Consider the following 7,364-nt stretch of genomic DNA (forward strand, 5'->3'; position numbering starts at 1 on the left):
TTAAAACTTCATATCACGCAAGCTTGATTTTTTCAATTTCTAGTGTATCGGGTTAGGATTTGTAGTCTTGCTTTTCTATGATGGGTCTTGGTCTTGGCTGTTTGTTTATAATATCATAGCTTATGACACATTCATTGTATCTTCATAGATTGTTAATAAGGGATGTTAGTTTCTCAGTTTCCTGTTTTATATTTAAATTCTTCACAAAACTGCTGCTTTAAACAGGTTGTTGTTAATTTCAATGGACATTTGCTTCTGTTATTAACATAATTTTATTTATTATATTTCAGACCATGGCCAAATCTTTTGAGGTTACTGAGTTACCAGGTACATGAAGTTATGAATTTTATTTAATCCATTTGTTTTGTATAACTAGCTCTTGATGCATTTTCTAAAAACCACTAGAGCTCTTATGCAACATGATTTTGCAGTTAGATCAGCCAAGTTTATTGCACGCAGACAATGGGTTGTTGCCGGAGCTGATGATATGTTTATTCGTGTATATAATTATAACACGATGGATAAGGTCAAAGTATTTGAAGCACATACTGATTACAATTGTTTTCTTCTTTTTCAGATTTGGAATCTTGGCTCACCTGACCCTAATTTTACATTGGATGCGCATCAGAAAGGAGTAAATTGTGTTGATTATTTTACAGGTGGTGACAAACCATATCTAATCACTGGTTCTGATGATCACACTGCCAAGGTTTTGTTTTAATATTTGTTTTTGTTTGTTTGCTTCTTTGATTTATCAATTTATGCAATTATATACATACATATATGCATATAACATATGAAGAGGAATAACAGTTGAAACTTACAAAACAGGTATGGGATTATCAGACCAAAGGTTGTGTCTAGACCCTAGATGGTCACACACACAATGTATCTGCTGTATGCTTCCATCCTGAACTTCCTATAATCATTACTGGTTCTGAAGATGGTACAGTACGCATATGGCACTCCACAACTTATAGGTAAAGTGGAATGCACAGATTACTGAGTTATGAGGTTTAATATTATGCTTATTGCATTTGTCACTTTCCTCTAGATTTTTTTTCTTCAATAGTCATCACTTGTGTTGGAAATTGGATTATTTGTTTATGGTTGACTTTTGACCTTAGAGAATAAAACTTATATGGGTCTGCCCTTTTTGTTTATTATGTTTGTATAAGCACATAAAAAGAGTGGAAAGGTTTATTTTGGTGACTATAATGTCTAGATGTGATTTAAAATTAAGATAGCACATATTGAGATTGATAGGACATATTTATCTCCCCATTTTTCTATTTAATTTCAGGTGTCTGGTTTTAAGCTGTTGCTATATTTATTGGAAGTATATTTTCAAAATTTGTTTTATGGTTTGATCTGCTTGCAGGCTGGAAAACACATTAAACTATGGCCTTGAAAGAGTCTGGGCTATTGGATACTTGAAGGGTTCACGTCGGTGAGCTTTTTTGTGGATAATTTTTTTGCAATTTCTTAATAAATTTTTTTATGCCCTTGAACAGTGTGAGTGGGAGATTGTTGTGGCAAATTGAGCCTGTATTATGAAGTTTCCTTGCCTTTACTCTTTTTTCATAACCAAAATTATTGGGTGCGTTCAAACAGAGTTGTGATTGGCTTGAAGGAACAATTATGGTCAAACTTGGTCGAGAGGTACCTGTGGCTAGCATGGACAACAGCGGAAAAATTATTTGGGCAAGGCATAATGAAATTCAGACTGTCAATATAAAAAGTGTAGGAGCAGATGTTGAGGTGTGAACTCTATAATAAAATTTTGGCTGATTAATTTGCTAGCATGAACTGTCAAGTTCTCTTTATTTTTAGTGACATGTGCAAGTACTATGCTTCTTAGATTGCTGACGGAGAAAGGTTACCTTTAGCTGTTAAGGAGTTGGGCACATGTGATCTCTATCCCCAAGTGAGTTAATATGCTTTAGCCCTTCGGAAATTACCGAAGGCTTTTGCCCTTCGGTAATTACCGAGGGCTTTTGGCCCTCGGTAATTACCGAAGGCTTTTGGTCCTCGGTAATTACCGAAGGGCAAAAGCCCTCGGTAAATGTTAGCGACAAGGGATTTACCGAGGGCTCTTTGACCGTCGATAAGCCTTCGGTAATTACCTTTTACCGACGGTTTTGGGCTGTTTCCGAGGGCTCCTGGCCTTCGGTAATGCCCTTCTTTTTTGTAGTGAGAGAGAAGCAACATGATAGATAATTTTTTCTCTTCAAGGATAGAATTTTATGTTCGATTAGTCTCAGGTTCCTTGTAAGTTATCATGTATGTACGTTTTATTTTAGTAGTTTTACACTATTAAAATAGGATATTACACCTAGTACAAAAGGCTACATCTCTTAGTAACAAATATTTTTCAAAGAAGCCTATATAAAAAGGAATGCATGAAGAGAAGAACCAAGAATTATCTTTGCATGCTCTCTTGCCGTTGTTTTCTAAAGCTTACATTGTCTAACGCTTGTTTTTTGAAAAAGAAAAGTTCTTTACAAGTTTTCAAAATCTCTTTATATTGATTTCAAATATTCTCTACTAGAGTTACATATTTCGTTCTTGTAACCTATAAAACACTTTTGTTTTCTTTCAGAAATGAAGTAAAATACTTGTAAGTTTAACTCAGTTGAGTTAAACCTTCTAGTCAGTTAGACTATTTCTTACTAGGAGTAATTATTTGTTTTAATCATTTAGGTTAATTGTATACTAAGAGTCATTAAACTCGTTGTAATGCTTTAGTCATTAAACTCGTTGTAATGCTTTATAATTAGTGAAATCTTTAAGAGAACATAAAGAAAAACTAAGAATAGTTTAATTTGGAGCTAAACAGTATAAAAATAAATGTGCATTATTGTTTTTTAAAGATTTTTTCTAAAAATTCTTTTAAATATTTAAGTGTTTAATAATTATTGTAGACAGAGAAAATAAACAATTTTTTGAAAAATATTTAAAACTCAATTCAAAATTCCATTTTTTAAGTTTTCCTGTATTACATTTTAATCATGAAATTTTCTTCGAAAACAATATGTTAAATTTCTCAACGAAAATAAGCCGTGTATAAAAAGATATAAACATTGATCAACAATCTTTTAAAAAAAAAAAAACTATAACTTTTCTTAAGAATAACACAACAAGCTTCATTATTGCTCGGGTTTTACAATAATTTCTCTTTGAAAGATTAGAAGATCCAAATTGTCCCATATTCTTTCATTTTTATCGTTTAGGTGTGGGGTCTAGTGAGTAGAGTCAAATTATGAATTGTCTTTTCAGTTTCTGATATATATAATTATAACAAGCCAAGATCCAATGGTTTTACGTAATCTAATTTCTAATAATATAATAAAATGATTAGAATACCTTAGCATCCATGATCTATGCAGCATGCCCCACAAATGCACTGCACAAACGTACACACCAACAAAAGCCATAATAGTATAGTAACAATATACTTTTAAAAATTGCTAGTAATTATCATATGAACACATTATATTTAGTTTCGTTAATATTTCCATAATCTTGATTGCGTCATGATTCACAAAATTTTAGTTTGTGTATGATTGGGGGTTTGAGAATACATTATCATAAGTAGCATAGCCAAAGTGTTTTGAAGTTTTATATCACTCATCTCTTGGAATATTAACATATATTTATTAAACAACTTCATCTCATATATGTTATTTATTAAAATAATATCACAATTATTTTCTTCTAATTAGTGCATTTGTTAAAGGAAGTTTGACCCTATGATAAGTTTCAAAGCAAAATGCAACAAAAGATCCCTAAATTATTTTTTAACCTAAGATTGGTGGTTGAATGCATGGACCATTTGACAGATATGCGCATGTGTTGTTTATTATATATATATATATATATATATATATATATATATATATATATATATATATATATATATATATATATATATATATATATTATATCATACATAGATTATGCTATCAATAATTAAGTGAGGGAGATCGTACTAAATGTAGAACATGCCACGTTTCTTTCTCTTTCTTTTCTTTTAATTAAAAGGAGCCAATAATTGGAACACAAGATTACATCAATCTTTGGAAAATCACAACTTGAGTTGAAGTATAGAAAGAAAACAATAGAGAAATAAATATTCAATCTCTTTTTCAAATTAGATACTTATATAGTTGAAAGAGAAACGAGAGAGTGAAAAGTTTTGAAAGATAGTTTTTGAGATTAAAATAATGATGTGATAAGATAATAACGGGTATAAAAAAGGTTAAATTTCAATAAAGAAAAGAATATAATATTTTTAAATGTGAAGTATTCATCATTATAATAAATAATTTTTCATTAATTTTCATTAAGGTTCACACGTCTTTACAGATACATTACAATGATTACAATTGTCGAATAAAAACTCGGTACTAAAAAATGTCACAATATGTTATTATCATTTATTTACTCACTTAATTTTATTATTTTTTGAGATATTTCTTGGTACCTAATATGCAGTCCACTCGTGTGTATAAGAAAAAGTCTAGAGTTATCAATCCTATCTTCTCAGTCTTTGCTTATGGTTTAAAAGGTGTATAAATACATATTGATTTCACAGAAAATAATTTATCAATTTTATACTCATTTTTATATTATATATTTAATATTCTCTTTAAATTTTTATTCAATTAAGTGATTTCCTAAGTTTTCACCAACGACTTAACAATAAGTCACTCAATTTATCAAACCAACTCCCTAAAGTGTCACATTCTTCACCTTAGAAGAACCACATTCTCTTTTCTACAAGAATACATATTATTAATTATATATTGTCAAATTTTAATTAATGAATTATTTTCATTATTTTGATTCATTAAATTGTAATTACATATTAAGTTTAATTATATTTTAAGTCAAAATTATATTTCTTTTACTTGAATAAACCTTGGGAAAAGGGTGTGAAGATAGATGTTAACTCCCTCTTATATCTTGTTAAAATGAATAGGGTAAAAAAAAATAGTTTATTTAGGGGGAAGTGAGTAAGAAAAAAAAATTCGGAAAGGGTGAAATCCATTTTACTTTTTATATATTTATTTTTTATTTTTCTTCTAATATCCTATCAAACTAATGAAATTATATAATTTAAAAAAAAACTTTATTTTTATATCTTATATATTTCTTCACTATGTTCAATTTTATTTTTTATATATTTATTTTTCTCGACTTTGATACTCTTTTTTTTCTCATCATATCCAAACATGATATTTATGATTACAAACATCATTTTACAAATATGAGATTGAATTAAACTTAAAATTCACTTCTTAACCTGATACCAAAACTATGAATTAAAGTTTATCCTAACGAGTTGCTATTTGTTGGACATATTATTTCATTCATTATCAAACTGTTATCCTATCATTAATTAATGTTTATTCTCACGTAAGATATATATATATATATATATATATATATATATATATATATATATATATATATATATACTTCGATGTGTGAGATGTGTGTTGGGACTTCATGTAAGAGAGATGCATTAGAAGTCTCACATTAACTAAAAATAATACCAATTAAAAATATATAAATGAATTCAAACCTCATCTTATAAATTGATTATGTGGAATGAATTAGGCTTAAAGTTAACTTCTTAACAATGTTAATAATTGTTTTAATTATTAAATAATTAAAATATATTTTATAAATATATCTTTGTTTACAAAATTTATTATTATTGTAAGGCCTTATAAAAATATAACCAGCAAGTGTGCACACGTGACAACATACGATAGGTTGGGCAAAATTAGTAAAGTAAAAACCCACATCTAAGTTGTACTTCAGAAGAACGTTCCCCCTTTTCTTTCAAGCACTCTCTCTTTTCTTTCTTACCTTGCCACTCTCTCTATTCCAACTCCAAAATCTAATCATTTGTTTCCCGAATTGAAGCTACCTAGACCTTCAGTACTCCAAGAGCTACGTTTCTATCGATTGATTTTCCGTTTTCTCCAACCGGTAAGAAAACCCCCTTTCTCGTGTGTCCTAGGGTTGTAAGCATGCGATTGAACTTGTTGCATGCAACCCATTTCGTTTTCTTCCATAATCTAGCTTCTATTTGGTTCTAAGATTCGTTTTTCATCATCAATTGATGATTTATAAGTGATTCTAACATTTTGAGAGTGCAAGCAAGTGGTCTAGGGTTCCTACTTGAGCTTGGTTGTCTACATTAGAGGTAAGGGAAGCTGGGGTTTTTGTGCTGTTCTGTGAAATTCTTGAATTTGCATGAGTTAGATTTATTAGATATAGTGATAAAGTGCATGTAAAGTTTATGGGTTGGATTTTAATTAAGGATAATCTGAAAACTTGTGATTTTGCCTATTTGATCGTGTACTGTTGGTTGATGTTGATATGAAGTGTGAATTAGATGATTAGGAACTGGTATTGATACAATGTTGTGATAATTTTGAATGCTTAGAAGAAATGAATTCTGTTAAATAATTTATTAGGAAATAACCATGTGAATCATTGAAGTTTATAACCTATGAAGAGAACTAAGGTAGCCAAAATCTGAATTTTGTATTCCAAGCTGTTAGGATCAGTTTAGATAACTTGGGTAAGTTAATTGTGACTCATTAGGAGTGTTAAAAGTGTTAAAAATAATTTATAAGTGGTAGATTCAGAATTGAGTACCTAGGTTGATGAAATTGAGGGTTTAGAGTTTAAATCAACATTAAATCATTAGATAATAAGATTAGGAAGTATTAGAATCAGTTATACAAGTTTATTTCGTCATATAGATCAAGTTTGGAGTGTTAGAAACTCATTAAAGTGTCTAAGATGCACCAAAACCAGAAAAATCACGTTGCTGTCAAAAATTGATAAGAATAATTTATTATCTCACTTGATAATCGATTATTTTAGTCAGAGAGTTGTATCCTCTTCAAAGCTCTCGCAAATAATCGATTATCACATATGATAATCGATTATTGTCGTCGGAAAATCATTCAAGACAGTTTTGGGTGGTTTTCGAGGTTTCGGATGTCCGTTTTGGACGTTCTTTAGGTTGTTCTGGGGGGTTTTGACCCTTCCGGAGCCATTGGTGAGGGTCTCCAAGCTGTTTGAATTACTTAAGTATTAAAAATTAAAAGTCCTAAAGAAATTTGTGTTAATAAGTGATGGTTTTGTGAAAGTATGTAATGTATGAGTTGTTTTTATGACATGGTTGATGTTGTATGATGGTGTATGGGTTTGGTATGAGACAATATAGTAAGAATGCACTTGAATGACTATGAAATTTTATGTTTGATGAATCAAAGTGGTTTATAAGGTACATTATTGATCCAAGAGGAATATCATGTGATTTAAAGTGGTCGGAT

General features: G+C 29.7%; 1 pseudogene across 1 annotated transcript; it reads left to right on the forward strand.

The window, feature by feature from the left end:
* The first annotated feature begins 289 nt into the window (after positions 1 to 289).
* LOC148197643 (putative coatomer subunit beta'-3) lies at positions 290 to 7,110 on the forward strand (annotated as a pseudogene). Its single transcript, XR_015786749.1, has 8 exons — positions 290 to 327; positions 432 to 532; positions 578 to 709; positions 832 to 980; positions 1,382 to 1,450; positions 1,615 to 1,761; positions 1,862 to 1,927; positions 7,051 to 7,110. The product of XR_015786749.1 is annotated as a putative coatomer subunit beta'-3 (transcript).
* The last annotated feature ends 254 nt before the right edge of the window (positions 7,111 to 7,364 follow it).

This window comes from Vigna umbellata, chromosome 5 (assembly GCF_029865625.1).
Source record: "Vigna umbellata cultivar VRB3 chromosome 5, Vumbellata_1.0, whole genome shotgun sequence".
Taxonomy (NCBI): domain Eukaryota; kingdom Viridiplantae; phylum Streptophyta; class Magnoliopsida; order Fabales; family Fabaceae; genus Vigna; species Vigna umbellata.